Source organism: Bufo gargarizans, chromosome 4 (genome assembly GCF_014858855.1).
Source record: "Bufo gargarizans isolate SCDJY-AF-19 chromosome 4, ASM1485885v1, whole genome shotgun sequence".
In the NCBI taxonomy this organism is placed as follows: domain Eukaryota; kingdom Metazoa; phylum Chordata; class Amphibia; order Anura; family Bufonidae; genus Bufo; species Bufo gargarizans.
The window spans coordinates 517,991,233-518,008,125 of NC_058083.1; the positions used below are offsets into that span (position 1 = coordinate 517,991,233).

Genomic DNA, 16,893 nt, shown 5'->3' on the forward strand with positions numbered 1-16,893 from the left:
ATCTGTTCAAGAACAACAGTGGATCTACATGTGCCATGTTTCATTGTCTGACCCAATAATATCTGCAGGTCTCCTGTATATATGTATCTAGTTGGTTCCTTATTCCAACCAGCAGTCTCTACTGACCAGAAAACTATAAGATCCAGACAACATGCAAGGTCCATAGTTAGCTGTAATCCAGACATGTCTATGTTTCTACAGTATGTCTACCTTTCTCATTATACAAGGATAAAACATATAATACTGGTTTATAAAAGACTGAACACAAGATCTTCACAGCACTTCTACAGATCATAGGGAACCTTTCATGAGACCTTATTTCCATCTATCTGATCATCATATGGAATGCTTTGATGTTCTTCTGAACCATCCTGTAGAAGAAGAGGACTGGGAGTTGTTCTCTCTTCTTTAACTGTAGGAAAAACATACGGTGACAATTAATTTCTGACATATAACTAGTGAGAGGATGTGTTTGTATTCAGTCATGTCTTTTACTTGGTGGCTGGTGATCCTCCATCATAACGTTCTTGTACAGATCTTTGTGTCCTTCTAAATACTCAGACTCCTCCATGGAGAAATAGACGGCGACATCCTGACACCTTATAGGAACCTGACAACACAATGATACATTTTATGTAGATCGGGCGGCACTGCGTGAATGGTGGGTGCACGGTCCGCAGGCGTCGCCCCAGGTACTTCAATGAAGGAAAAAGCCGGCACTCCTTGCGATGTAATCGTGAATATTTTATTCGCCACTCATGGGCGAATAAAATATCAACGATTACATCGCAAGGAGTGCCGACTTTTTTCTTCATTGGAACTCAATGATACAGTCATCACCCATATCCCTTCATAGCGTTACTGTATAATGACCCGGCATTCCCAGCGATGTCACCTCTCCAGTCAGCAGCTCAATAATCTTGTTGGTGAGCTCTAGGATCTTCTCTCTGTTGACTTTCTCATGTATCGGGAAGTGAGGTGTCGGCCTAGATGTTGGGCTCAGGATTCCTCCCCGTCCTTCAGATACCGGGGCCTGACAATGCTCACTAGAGGTCTTCTTCACTACTGTGTATTCCTGGTTATGGAGAGACACGGTAATAAATATCACTCTATACATCTCCAGAGTCCCTCATCTCTCCAGTCATGTCCATCTGTTGGTAACATAGAGAAGATGATGTAATGTGACACCATCAGAATCTCTCACCTCTCCAGTAAGCCGGAGGAGGATCTCTAGGGTGAGATTTATTATACTCTCTGCCATCTTGTCCCCATCCCTATCCATCCTTGATGGGTCAATCAGGAGAATGATCTTCGGACCCTATATTGTAGGAAACTGAATAGAAAGAAGATGAACTGATGTAAAATCCTAGAAAATCCCATGTAAAATACAATTACTGAAGATAAGAAGAGGAAACACTGGGGGAGATAATAAAGTGTATCAAGGCAGTTCCTCCATGTTTCAGGTCAAAAGCCTGTCACACCTTCATATCACCACTATAGTCAGTTACAGGTCACAGCCGTAATACCAGTATAAGGCTACTTTCACACTAGCTTTTTTTGCGGATCCGTCATAGATCTGCAAAAACGCTTCAGTTACAATAATACAACTGCATGCATCCGTCATGAACGGATCCGGTTGTATTATGTCTTCTATAGCCATGACGGATCCGTTATGAACAACACTGAAAGTCAATAGTGGACGGATCAGTTTTCTATTGTGTCAGAGAAAACAGATCCGTCCCCATTGACTTACATTGTGTGTCAGGACGGATCAGTCTTGCTCCGCACCACATCGCGGACAGAAAAATGCTGCTTGCAGCATTACTCTGTCCGCGATGAGATCACAACCAAATAGAACAGAAAGCATTTTGGTGACTGCGCTTCGTTCAGTTTTGTCCCCATTGACAATGAATGGAGAAAAAACTGAAGTGTTTTCATCCTATGACGGATCTCAATTGCGGAATTGAAAAAGCTAGTATGAAAGCAGCCTAAAGCTGTAATCTGGTAGATCACTTCATAGATCTAGAGCTCAGACTGCCCTCGTCCTATCAGATGGAATCACAAGAATAAAGGGCATCTGTCAGCAGATTGGTACCTGTGACAGCGGCTGACCTGGTACATGTGCGCTTGGCAGCTGAAGGCATCTGTGCTTGTCCCATGTGGATATGTGCCTGCACTGCTGAGATAATGATGTTTTATTATATGCAAATGAACCTCCAGGAGTAAGGGGGGTGTTGCCTTTTTACCTAGAGGCTCCTCCTTTCTGTACCTGCCACGCCCCTTTTCACTTTGATTGACAGGACCAGGCAGTGAAAACGTAATCACACCTGACCCTGTCAATGACAGTGAAATGGGCTTGGCAGGTGCAGAAAGGAGGAGCCTCTAGGTGTAAGGGCAACACCCCTGTTGGTCCCAAAGGCTTACTTGCATATATTAACCCTTTCTACCCTAAGCCATTTTCTACCTTCCTGCCAAGGCCCATTTTTGCAAATCGGACATGTGTCACTTTATGTGGTAATAACTTTGGAATAGTTTTACTTATCTAACCGATTCTGAGATTGTACTTCATGTTAGCAGCAAATTTGGGTCAATATTTTTTCCTTAACTTATATAAAAAAAATCTAAATTTACAGAAAATTAAGAAACTAAAATAGTTATCAGTCAACATTCTCCATATGTCTACTTTATGTTAGCATCATTTTGTAAATGTTATTTTATTTTTTTAGGATGTTTAGAAGGTTTACAAAATAGCTTTTTTAAGCATCAATTCAGTTATAAAGTGATTTTGAGGGGCTTGCATAGTAGAAACCACACATAAATGACCCCATTTTAGAAACTTAACCCCTCAAATTATTCAAAACTGGTGTTACAAACTTTGCTAACCCTTGAGGTGTTCCACAACTGTTTAGGAGAAAATGAAGGTAATTTCAATATTTAAAATTTTTTTTGCTAATTTTTTATGTTAATCCATTTTTTCCTGCAACACAGCAAGGGTTAACAGCAAAATAAACCTCAATATTTTTTATGTGGTCGTAAACTGCTGTACGGGCACACGGCAGGGCGCAAAAGGGAAGGAGCGACATAGGAATTTTGGAGGGCAGATTTCACTAAGACAATTTTAAGTTGCCAGGTAACATTTAAAGTCCCCCTACAGTATAAAAAAAAAAAAAAAAAAAAGGGACACCAATATGTGACGATAGTGCACCTCGCAGCCCCGCCCACCGACACTGTACATCAGGATCACAAGGTATGGTTTTGTCACTGGTTAACAAGACATGATGTTACGCCCTCCCGGGTAGTACATAAGGTCAGCTTGGCACAGTTTACACAGACACGGGCGTACGAAGGCACGGAGAGTGATAGAGGGTGGTCCACGCTACCTCCGGTGTGACACAACACTCGCTCACAACCCTGACAAGCTGAGAGAGATTTTTCACTGTGAAGCAGAGCTCTGCCAGCCCAGTAGACTGCCACCAGTTCCTCGTTAGATATAAGCCCGGTCCGTTAACAGGATTATATCGGGTCAGAACCAACCCCAGGTAGCTTATAGCGTTATGTTGAAACACGGACGTGGGGATTCGTAATCGAGATACAGAACAGCCAAAATTAATTTATATATTTAATTGCCTTAAAGAGAGTGTGTCACCTCCATATGGCCATATACAATGCTTACATTGTCCTATAACACACCTATACATGAATGTAACGGTACCTTTGTCTTTTTCTTTACACTTGCAGAAGCTGGAAAACAACGTTTAATTCATATGCAAATGAACACTCACAGGTGTCCAGGGGCACGTTCACTGTATTGGAGCCCAGGCTGCTCTGCCTTTTTTCACTGTTTCCCCACCCCAGACTCTACCTATTCCCTTGCGTCATCCTTCGGTCCGGCCGAGATCCTGATTCTGCGCACTGCCTCGCCGGGCCATGCGCACTGCAATGCCCATTGTGGGCCCGGCATCGCTTTAACAACTGTGCATGCGCCGGCGAACGCCCCCTTACCCCTGGTTTCACACCATTCGCTGGCGCATGTGCAGTGGTTAAAGCGATGCCATACCCACAATGAGCATCATCAGTGAGAATGCTCCAGCCCGGCAGTGCGCAGGCGCGAGATCTCAGCTGGACCGAAGGATGATGGGCATAGGTAGAGGCTGGGGCAGGAAACAATGAAAAAAAGCAGAGCAGCCTGGGCTCCAACACAGTGAACGCCGCCTCTGGGCACTTGCGAGTGCTCATTTGCATATAAATTTAACTTAGTTTTTCCAGCTTCTGCATGTGAAAAGAAAAAGACAAAAGGTACCATTACATTCATGTACAGGTGTGCTATAGGACAATGTAAGCACTGTATATGGCCATATAGAGGTGACAGTCTCCTTTTAAGGGCGCATTAGACACAACACTATATACACACACACACACATACATATATACAGTCATGTGAAAAAATTAGGACACCCTTTGAAAGCATGTGGTTTTTTGTAACATTTTTAATAAAAGGTTATTTCATCTCCGTTTCAACAATACAGAGAGATTAAAGTAATCCAACTAAACAAAGAAAACTGAAGAAAAGTCTTTTCAAGATCTTCTGTAAATGTCATTCTACAAAAATGCCTATTCTAACTGAGGAAAAAGATAGGACACCCTTGCCCCTAATAGCGAGTGTTACCTCCTTTGGCTGAAATAACTGCAGTGAGACGGTTCTTGTAGCCATCTACCAGTCTTCGACATCGGTCTGAGGAAATTTTACCCCACTCCTCAATGCAGAACTTTTTCAGCTGTGAGATGTTTGAGGGGTTTCTTGCACGTACAGCCCTTTTCAAGTCACCCCACAGCATCTCAATGGGATTCAAATCTGGACTTTGACTTGGCCATTCCAGGACTCTCCATTTCTTCTTTTTCAGCCAATCTTTGGTTGATTTACTAGTATGTTTTGGGTCATTGTCATGTTGCATGGTCCAGTTTCGCTTCAGCTTTAATTTTCTAACTGATGGTCTCACATGTTCTTCAAGCACCTTCTGATACACAGTAGAATTCATCGTGGATTCTATGATGGTGAGCTGACCAGGTCCTGCTGCAGCAAAGCAGCACCAAACCATGACACTTCCACCTCCATGCTTCACAGTTGGTATGAGGTTCTTTTCTTGGAATGCTGTGTTTGGTTTACGCCAAACATGTCCTCTGCTGTTGTGTCCAAATAATTCAATTTTGGACTCATCTGTCCAAAGAACATTATTCCAGAAGTCCTGGTCTTTGTCAACTTTATCTCTGGCAAATGTCAGTCTGGCCTCGATGTTTCTCTTGGAAAGCAAAGGTTTCCTCCTTGCACACCTCCCATGCAAGTTAAACTTGTACAGTCTCTTTCTGATTGTAGAGGCATGTACTTCTACATCAACAGTAGCCAGAGCCTGCTGTAGTTCTCGAGATGACACTTTAGGGTTTTTGGAGACCTCTTTTAGCATCTTGCGGTCTGCTCTTGGGGTGAACTTGCTGGGGCGACCAGTCCTGGGCATGTTGGCAGTTGTTTTGAAAGCCCTCCACTTGTAGACTATCTTCCGGACAGTGGAATGGCTGATTTCAAAATCTTTTGAGATCTTTTTAAATCCCTTCCCAGACTCATAGGCTGCTACAATCTTTTTTCTGAAGTCCTCTGACAGCTCTTTTGCTCTCACCATGGTGCTCACTCTCACTTCAACAGTCAGGAGCACACCAAACTAAATGTCTGAGGTTTAAATAGGGCAAGACTCATTCAACATGCAGAGTAACGATCTACTAATTATGTGCACCTGGTGTGATATACCTGTGTGAGATCTGAGCCAATTTAAGAGGGAATACATGTGAGGGTGTCCTATCTTTTTCCTCAGTTAGAATAGGCATTTTTGTAGAATGACATTTACAGAAGATCTTGAAAAGACTTTTCTTCAGTTTTCTTTGTTTAGTTGGATTACTTTAATCTCTCTGTATTGTTGAAACGGAGATGAAATAACCTTTTATTAAAAATGTTACAAAAAACCACATGCTTTCAAAGGGTGTCCTAATTTTTTCACATGACTGTATATATATATATATATATATATATATATATATATACACAATGGTCAGATGTGCAAATACAGATGGTCTCATATAAACAGATAAAGTCAGTTCCCGGGTAGATGAGTAATCCTCTGGGTTATAATGATGAATGCTATAGCCACACAGGAGCAGTGACATCAGCAGGTTGTCCACGGTCCCTCCAAACACATTACACGATGGGACCCCCTATAGAGAAAGACCATGGCCGCTGCTCGCACAGGCAGTGTAATCCTTAGTGGGTCGCGCCCCTCACTCCCCCGGGAGGATCCCCCTCCCCTCCCTGGTCCTAGTAGCCAAAGATCCACAAAACCCATCATGGCTCATAGCTCCATACCGGAAGGTCACAGGGAGATGGTTCTGATCAGAGGTCGCAATAACGCCTGTACAAGCGGCATAGACGCGTTTAGGAAATGTTATGCTTTAAAAAGAGGGAAATGCGTATGAATAAACATTAAGGCTTTTCATGTAGTTAGTTAACCAGCGCACTGCACGCTGTGAATCTGATGGGCAGCACAGTAATACTGCTGTTACCCATAGCATCCAATATTAAAGCTCCTTACTGGCAGGTGTAGGGTAGACTGGTGACGGTTTCCTGCATAAATAGAAAACTCTTACAGGCCGTCGGTCACCAACCTCAGTCTTGTCTCGCTGTTATACCGCCTTGTAGGTCACACACAGATAACGCACGGGACCTTTTTTTGCCACTTCTGTAGCTGCAATGTTCCAAAAATGAAGTTTACACCATATGGAAACGGGGTTTGCAAGTGCCCAGGGGCGGTGTTTGCTGCTCAAAGTGCCCAGGCACCCCCCCAACGTTACTCGGCAAAAACTCCTTCTCTCTATCGCAGTTCGCCTGCCCGATCACCGGAAGGTAGCTGTATGGCACGTTACGTCGCTGGTCGAGAAGGAGTTAAAAAATACAAAATTATGATAATAAGAAACTAATGAATAAGAAACCTTCAGCTGCGTCCATCGCACAGTACAGAAATAATTCCGCCATATAGCACATAGAGAACGGCTGCAGTATAAGGCGGGGTTCACACGTGACTGGTCAGCTGCAGATTTACTTTGCAGATTTCTGTGCGGTAAATCTGCAGCGTTGTACAGAACCAGCAAAGGGAATGAGCTTTTAGTAATTCTCAGTCACGTCGGGCGGTCACTTCCACAACCCCATAAAGGAGGACATTGTACCAGGGACAGTGGCACATAATACTTCAATACTACAGCATGCCCGATACTACAATACATACTTGTAGCAGTAATTACACGATGCCACCGCTCCACAGGAGACAACGTGCGGTGTACTGACGAGGAAGCGGCGCTCACACTGGAGCATCATCTCCTCTTCCAACCGCTGATAGTCGGGGCTGCCGGGTATCAGATCCCGCCGATCAGATACTGATGACTGATCCTGACAACCGGTTATCAATATAAATGGCGACAACACCTATAACTGCCTCTGGGGAACGGAAAAAACCCACACCAAAAACTGACATGCTAAGAATTTATACATTTGCACAGCAGTTCAATATCCACATAGAGAAAAAGAGCCCAATATAGATGAGATCGGTCTAATCTCATACACTGCTGGTTCTGTATTACACTCGGGCTGGGCTTCTCCACATGGAAAACCGTATGGAATCAGCTGTGGATTACACATGGAAAACCGGAGCACGAGCGAAATACAGGACAGTTTGGGTTTCCACAAAAGCTTTGATTATGTCTTCCATGTATATACAGAAGATGTACAACCAGCTGTACATATATAATTATATACCGGGGATACCCAGGTTATATCAGCATAGTCTATACTATAATATACAGGAAGATGACTATGTATATACCTGCGCTGTACATATAGAATTATACTCCGATATACCCAGGTGCTGCTCCTGTAACTTAGGAAGTACCTGGGCTAGGGGCCTCGCCAGGCTACTATAGTGGGGCGCAAACTACCTGGTGTTTGTCCTGGAGGGTTAGCCAGGATGAGCTGGCATCCACTCTCCCAGGTTCCGAAGCTCCCCTGCCTGCCCGGAGCCCCTCGCTTATGCCCAGCTGGCACTTTCCTGGCTTAAGGGTCAAGTGTCACGGCTGAGGATGGGGAAAACCCTCAGCCGTGTGATGACAGAAGATGGTAGTCGCTGCTCGACCAGGACGACAGAATTAGGGAGCAGGTCACCTAATCGCATCCCTAATCTGACCCTGACTCCTAGCTGTATGAGCCGACCCTGATGGTAGGAGGGCTCATACTCGGGAACCTTGAAGTCCCTGCTAGCCCTCAGGGTGGCCCTAAACTAGGAGCAGGGTAAGACGACCTGTTCCTTCTGGACACGGAGGAACAGGAGTCTCACTGGCCAAGCTGCAGGGAAAAGGGGAACACAAACAGTCCTATGGATATGGCAGGTGAACTGAACTAGTTCCACCTACCTGCCACAGCCTTGCTGACTGGATCCCTGTGCTGGCAAGCTGATGTCCACACAACATTAAATGAACCCAGCAAACACACATCCACACACAGGAACCCAGATCCATAGCTGCACCAAATAACAAACGGAAAATATCAACTGAACATCACATAGACATAAACTTATGACCACAAGGGTGGCCCCCACTGGCAGATGGTAAATAACAGGAGGATGTCTCCAGCAACCATGGCTGAAGAACCCCTCAGCTAACTGAAACCAGCAGAGGCTTTATAGCCCAAATTAGCCACACCCACACTCAATGCACACACACTAGGAAGGAATTAACCCTTCTCACACCAGGGAAAGGAAGACAACCACTTAAAGGGAAAAATTGCACACAAAACATGTAACACCCCGTGCACACCGATAAAAAGGCACACCTATAAAGAGAGGTTGCCAGGTGCAACCGCATGCACATTACAGCAAGCTGCCTAGCACAGCTCAGGCTGCTTTGCTGCCACATAAACAATGTTGCCAGCGGCAACCACAGGTGAGGCAACATACTTCAGCCCTCACCTGTGATTGACAAGAAAACCAAGACCGCAGGCAACTGCATGCGGTTCAGGAGTCACGACCATGAACATGGTCGTGACATCAAGCCTGCCTGGCAGATCTGCCTGAGCATCTGCGCCAGATGCTCTCGGGGATCCTCTCATGTAGGACCAAAGACGGCAATGACCTCCAGGTACACGACTGCGTACCCTTCAAGTCCCTTAAGCAGCTTGACCATCCAATTAGAAGTGGCAGGGGCATACTCCATACCCAACGGCATCTCGGAGGACGCCGTCCTTCCGGGCGCATTGGTGAACAGTTCCCGGAAGGGGCGGCATTCTGGGAGGGCACCTGCCTCCCGGCTCAGGTTCACGGGGAAGGCCTTTCACAAGGTGGGTCCTCTCACAAGCATTCTGGTCGTACCATCGCTTCTGGTCGGTCTGGGCCCGCTCCATATTGTCTTGCACCAATCGCGACAAGGCCCAGCACTCCCACTGCACGCGACAGCAGCTATGGCCTCTGCCACCGCTGGTAATGCCTGCTTCCACTTGGCTTCAGACCAAGTCGCCAGTCCAGACGGACTAACCTGGCCCTCGGCCATCCTGGTTGTGGAGGAATCCTGCACTGAGGCTTTACCTGGGAGCCCTACTTCTCCTGGGACAACCCTGACCTCATTTTCATCCTTCTCCCCCGCAGTTGTCTGCCCCCTGCTTGTCCCCTCAATAGCCACACCTGAGGACAACAGATCCCAGCATGCTTGCTGGCCACACACTGGGGCCTAAGCACAGCTGGTGTGAATGACCCCCTCCCCCTTGAGGGGAGAGGCACACATTATATCCCCCACATCCCCATCAACAGGCATGTTATGAACAATAACAGTATCAACAGGGGTGGACATGACATCACATTCTGGGGGATCGGACCTCGGGGTGTCAGCGGCCACGTACTTAGACACAAGCCGCCCCAGGTCCGTCCCCAGCAAAACACTGGAAGGGATATTTGAGGATACCCCCACCTCCCTTACTCCTCGACCGGCGCCCCAGTCCAAATAGACCTTGGCGACGGGCAGCGACGCTTCTACTTCTCCAATCCCGGAGACAGTAAGGGATCTCCCGGGCAAATCATGGGGTTCCAACAGTTCAGGCCATACCAGTCTTCTCAGCCCCGGTGTCTCTAAGTCCCATGGCCACCGCCTGGCCCACCGTGACCAGTTGCAAATTGTCAAGGGACCTCTCACCTCGCCCACCCACACACACACACAACATAGTGGACGGTTTCCGGGTCGGCGACTGGGACGGGTCCCTCGGGTGCTGGGGAAACATGGCTTTGAAGTGCCCTGGCTGCTTACACAAGTGGCAAAGTCAGGGTTCCCCCACTGACGTGGAAAATGTAGCAGGGGCTGGTGCCCCCTTGGGCCTAGGGGCAGCAGGTGCAGCGTGGGTCTTACCCCCTCTCCAAAAAGACAGATTTTCGGGCCTCTGAAGTCCTGTTGGTGTATTCATTGGCCAGGGCTGCTGTTGCGGAGGCCCCCTTTGGCTTCCGGTCGTGGAGGTACTGCTGTAGGTCCTCCGGGTAATTCCACAAGAACTGCTCTGTGGCGATGAGCTCCTTCAGCTGTTGGACGATGGAGAGCTCCAATCCCGTGGTCCATTGGTCGACTGCTCTCAGCAAGGCCCTCATGTGATCGGACCAGCTCTGGGTAGAACCCCGCTGCAAACTCCTGAGCTTTTTCCTGTATGTCTCAGGGGTCAAGTTGTACTGCCGCACCAGAGCCTGCTTGATGTCCTCATAGCTCAGGGTGGTCTCGCTGGGCAGGTACCCAAAGATTTCAAGGGTTTTTCCCCTGAGACATGGCGTGAAGAATCTGACCCACTGGTCCTTTGGCAGCTGGTACTGATGGCAGGCCATCTCAAATGCCAACAAGAAAGAGTCCAAGTCCCCATCTTTGTCCAGTAGGGGAAAGTCCTCAGCCCGCAGTTTTGGAATCCGGATCTCTGGAGACTCACATCGGGCTGGAGAGGGCTGCTGGAGTTGGAGCTGGAGCACTTGTAGCTGGTGCTCACGCTCGGCCTGTGCTTGCTCGCAATGTTCTGCAGCCGCTGCTTGCTTGCGTCGTTCTGCAGCTTGCTCACAACGTTCTCGTTCTGCAGCCTCTGTTTGTTCACAATGTTCTGCAGTTGCCATAAGGATCTTGTAGGAAGCCTGGTCTCCGGCCTGGAGTCGGTCTAGGGCAGCCTGTAGGAGAGCAGCTGAGCCTGCCTGGCTGGGGGGGATGAGCAGGTGGAGTGAGGCCCACCGCGGACCTCACCTCCAGCAACTGGCTCATTGGGGAGCTTTGGCTGTGCTCCCCCTCGTCTGGAAGAAAGTAGCCTTCCACCTCCTCTCGGCCCCCTATCTGGACTGCGTCCTCCCCGCCATCATTCATAGCCTCGGCCATATCCTTAGCCTTGCTTTTTGTGTAACTGGCCATCATTGCCACGGATGGTCACTGACACAGACTGCAACCTGATGCACCCACACACCTTATTGTATTTGCACTCAGACTGTCTAGTGTTGAGCTGATCTTAAGACTCCAGTGGCAAAAGCTACTGCTGGTCGCCTTTAGTGTCTGGGAGTATGGGTCTCACACTCACACACTAGTATCTCAATCCCACTTTGCCGCCACCAATATGTGACAAATAACACCCCTCGTGCCCGCTTGACATCAACTACATCGAGCTCATGAGACGCGGTATAGTCCCTGGTTACCAAGACGTGACGTTACGCCCTCCTGGAGGAACAGGTAAGGTCAGCTCGGTACAGTTTACACAGACACCTCCTGTCCACGCGGGCACAGAGAGGCAACAAGCTGAGAGGGTCTTTTCACTGCTGCAGTGAAAACAGCGCCGTCTCAGCCTGGGTATCTGCCACCAGCTTCTCGTTTGATATAAGCCCGGTCCGCTAACGGGATTATATAGGGTGAGAAACCAACCCGCGGTAGCTTATAACTAGGCCGAAACGCGGACGTGGGGATTCGTGATCGAGATACAAGAAAGCACAAGATTAAATTATATATTTAAATCGCCTTAAGGGCACACTAGATGACACAGTATACACACAGAATATATACAGTGGTCTGAGGTTACAGATACAGGTGATATAGGTAAAACAGGGTTAAGCAGAACAATAAGTCAGTTTACCAGATATGTGAGTCCTTTGGGTAGTGATGAGTCCTGTGAACCCCTTTCAGAGAAAGACACGCCCGCTTGCTGGCACAAGCCTTTTAAACGGCCTGTGGGAGGGGTCCCCCCCCCCCCTCTGCTGGACTGGCTATAAATGACCGACAAAACCCTTTAGGTTAGAGGAAGAAGGAAAGAGAAAAGAAGGAAGGAAAGAGAGAAAAAAAAAAAAAAAAAAAGGGAAAAAAAAGGGGGAAGGGGGGGAAAAAAAAAAGGGGAAGAAAAATGCCCCCAAAACGACGGTCGGTGGATTCCTCTGTAGCGAAGATGGCGTCTAAGACTCCCGAGAATAAAATCGATAAATTTTTGAAATCACCCTTCCCAAATGAAAAGAATATAGCTAAGACAAAATTGTCTGCTAATTTGAAGAAACCCGTGAAAATCCCCCAAACTGATGAATCTTCTGATGGTGAATCAGCGGAGGCAGGTCAGGTGCTAGACGAGGAAAGTCTCTCTGCACAAACGCAAGCTGTACAAATGCGAACTGAATATGACCCTTTAGTTTTGAACAAAATCTTGGGTGCCGTGGAAAATAACGGCACATTAGTGCAAGGGATGTCTATTCAGCTGGGTTCGGTGCAGAGCGATATTTCCTTAATAAGAGAAGATCTAGTAAATATCTGGGACCGAGTCCAGAATGTGGAAAAAGTAGTGGACTCTTTGCAAACTGACATAGATATTTTAAAATCCCAAACCGTCCTGTTAGCTTCAGAAAATCAATCATTACAAAATAAGCTGGAGGATCTAGAAAATAGGGCAAGGCGAAATAATGTTCGTATAATTGGTTTTCCAGAAGGAGCTGAAGGCCGACAGCTAGAGGAACAACTTAAAGACGTAGTTTTGAACAATCTTGGTAGTGACTGTTTTTCCTCTACGTTTCAAATAGAAAGAGCCCACCGAATACCAGGAGGGAAACCTATCCCAGGGAGGTCGCCGCGAGCAATCTTAATGAAATTATTATTATCTGCCGATAGAGACATGATATTGAGAAGAGCAAGAGAATGTACACCTATTGAATATCAGGGCACCACCTTGCAGGTATGTTTTTTTTTTTCTCTGCTGTAGTGAAGGATGTCTACTAGAATTGTAACTTGGAATATTAGAGGGCTTGGGGACAGGGTTAAGTGACAAGCTATTATGGATGCATTAAAGCGATACCTTCCAGCAATTATTTGCATGGTAGAAACTCATCTTACTAAAGAAACCGTGTTCCGTTTGACAACGGGATGGTATTCTCAATCCTATCACTCCACTTTTAGTAGTTCTTCTAGGGGCGTCTCAGTTCTGATTCATAACTCTGTGGATTTCACCCTTATAGAATCTTATATAGATGACCAAGGCAGGTTTATCTTTCTGTATGGTAAGCTGTATGGCTGTAGCTATATTCTTGCTTTTTTTTTTTATATACCCCCGCCCTTCTCAATGTACCCACTGATCCAGCTAACACGTTTCTCTGAAGGGAGATCAGAATGCCGGCTAGTTCTGATGGGGGATTTTAATGCGGTCATGGACCCCAATAAAGATAGATTCACACTAGATGCAGAACGGGTGAGGAATGTATGTAATTCCCCGCTGCCTCAGTTCTGCTCGGAGGTGGGACTGGTGGATATATGGGAACATCTTGGTGGGGGAAAGAGAGTATACTCTTGTGTTAGCAGGGGTGGTAGAGCAATGTCCAGGATCGACTTAGCATTTACTAATGAGAGCAATCTGAGTAATATCCGGAAGATACGATATGGGGTAAGAACAGTTTCGGACCACTCACCCGTACTGGTTGAGGTCTGCACGGGGAGGAATAAGGATAACCGGGGGTTAGGATTTAGGCTGAATCCATACTGGCTTACTATTATGGATAATCTTCAGTCCATTAAATCTCTGATGTCCTCCTTTTGGGAGGTTAACCTTCCCTCTGCGAACATCAATGTAGTATGGGATGCCCTGAAAGCATATCTGAGGGGGGTCTTTATAAGCGAGATTGTTGCAGCAAAGAGAACATTTAAAAAAAAAAGAGGAGGAACTGGCCAAGGCTGCTGCAGATACAACTGAGCGATTTACCAGTCAACCTACTGAGTATAACAGGGAAGTGATGCAGAAGGCCAGCTGCTCCTTGGAAAAATATATAATAGAGAAAGCAAATCATAGAGTATTTTTTAAGGGCTTAAAATATTTCTCGGAGTCTGGACGTCCTGGTAGGCTGCTAGCTAGGATAATCACACAACAAGACAAGAAAAATCAATCTATTGTCTCTATTCGCAATATAGCGGGGGAAATTATAACAGACTCAGAAGGAATTAGGGACACCTTTTTACAATACTTTACTCAGATATATAGCTCCTCTTTTGGCTTGTCACCCGAACTGGCGACGCGGTTCCTGGAGGGGATTCCACTTTCAACTTTAAATGAAGCTCAAATAGAATATCTGGAAGAGGAGCTATCTCTTTCGGAGCTCCAGGAGGCTTTGGGATCGGTCTCTGGGAATTCGTCGCCAGGGACGGATGGCCTTCCATATGAGGTCTATCGTAAGTATAGTGATGTGATTCTTCCTCAGCTGCTAGAGGTTTTCTCCCAGGCAATACAGGGAGGGAGCCCACCATGCTCTATGATGGAGGCTCTTATTGTTCTAATCCCTAAAAAGGATAAAGACCCGATAGAAATGAGTTCTTATAGGCCAATTTCGTTATTAAATACAGACGCTAAGTTATTATCAAAAGTCTTGGCTAGGAGGCTTTCACGGGTGATATCCTCTATTATCCACCCAGACCAAAATGGCTTTATGCCAAAAAGGGGCACCCATCATAACCTGCATAGACTATTTATGAATATTCAGTCCCCGGGATGTAGTACCCGCTCCATCCTGTCGCTGGATGCCACCAAAGCATTCGACAGGGTGGAGTGGACCTTTCTCTGGGAGGTAATGAAAAAAATGGGCTTTGGCCCTAGATTCATGGCGATGGTTCAGCTATTATATAGCTCCCCAGTTGCTAGGATTAGGATTAATGATACGATCACTGAGAGCTTTACCCTAGGAAGAGGTACCCGCCAAGGTTGCCCTCTCTCCCCTCTCTTGTTCAATATTTATATCGAACCCTTAGCAGCTAGTATAAGGCAGGATCCGCAAGTGGCCGGTTTTGGCATAATGGGGAAGCATGACCGTGTATCTCTCTACGCAGATAATATCTTGGTTTTTGTTCATCAAACAGAAACCACTCTCCCTCGTATAATGGATCTGGTTGGCTCTTTCTCTGCGCCGTCTGGTCTGGAAATCAATTGGGAGAAGACGGTTCTCCTTCCTATAGACGAGTTGCGAGGCGACTGGGATAACCAATTAACAGTCTCTGATTCAATAAAGTACCTGGGGATTTCAGTTTCTGCCAAACCTCAGGAATATTTACAACTCAACTTGATTCCCCTGTTGATAAAACTGAGGGCCAAAATTAAGATATGGCAAAAAATTGTACAGGCAAGAGCGGATAGAATCTCTTTAATAAAAATGGTAGTACTGCCCCAGGTCCTCTATGTCCTGCGCAACTCGCCTGTATGGATCGCAGACAAGTATTTCAGATTGATAGAGCGGATGCTTAATGATCTATTATGGGGGAGGAAGCGCGTGAGATTGAAGACACTCTATTTCTCCATGCCTTATAATCAGGGAGGCCTTAATCTGCCCTACTTTAGGGGTTACTTTATGGCCTCTCAACTTTGCTTTTTTAACGACTGGGAAAATAGCCATTTCTGCAACAGGGTAGTGAAAGACTCAGGTTTTACGGACTTCTTTACTATATTGGAGTCCGACTATTTACTAAATATACAGACTGAGTATACACCTTTTTGCAGAATGGCTATAAAGACCTGGCTGGCTATTAGGAGTTGGTGTGGAATCAAGGCATCACTTATTTGTACTCCATTGTGGCATAACTCAAAGCTTTTGAATTTAAGGGATTTGAATTGCTGCCAGTACTGGAGGACTAAGAATGTTCAGTACCTACATCAGGTGGTTAGTGGCGGACAAATTCTGCCCCCGATGGAGTTAGGGCAAAGGGTAAATTTGGGTGAGGTGGCTTGGTATGCATATTTTCAATTGAGGTCAGCACTCTCTAGCACTTTGAATAATCACCTTCAGTTGTACAATTTAATATTTTGCACAAAATATATGTGACACCTATGTGGTTATATAGGAGAGGACTCAGAGTCTCCTCTGACTGCCCAGAGGACTCTGGGGCAGACCATCTACATCTGTTTTGGGACTGCCCGATGGTGGGTAGCTATTGGAGATCGGTCCAAAGTACCTTGGCTCGTAAATTTAACATTGTTGTTCCTTTGTCCCCCAGGATATGGGTCCTGGGAGACTTATCGGAGGTTAACTACCAGCCCATAAAACGCCAACTACTGATTAAGGTTATGTTCTTGGCCAGGCTTCTGGTCTCTAGACTATGGTTTTGCTCCTCTGCTCCAGATTGCAGTAACTGGTTGGCCCTGGTCGAGAAAGTGAAAATTTATGAGAGGATTCTGTATAAACAAAGAGGATCCTATCTAAAGTGGTGCAAACTGTGGGAAGATTGGGACATGGGTAATTAATTAATTTGGAATTGTTCCTTTTTTTTTTTTTTTTTTTTTTTTCTTCTTCTCCTGCAAGGTGGGGGGGGGGG

The 16,893-nt window shown here is 46.3% G+C and overlaps 1 long non-coding RNA gene across 1 annotated transcript in view; it reads right to left on the reverse strand.

Moving 5' to 3' along the window:
- Positions 1–556: 556 nt before the first annotated feature.
- LOC122934038 overlaps positions 557–16,893 on the reverse strand; it is a 40,089-nt gene continuing 23,752 nt past the window's right edge. Inside the window, exons 2-3 of the long non-coding RNA XR_006388625.1 lie at positions 1,205–1,333; positions 557–1,075 (exon numbers count right to left, since the gene is read on the reverse strand). This is a non-coding gene — a long non-coding RNA (uncharacterized LOC122934038). The remainder of the gene's footprint in view (positions 1,076–1,204; positions 1,334–16,893) is intronic.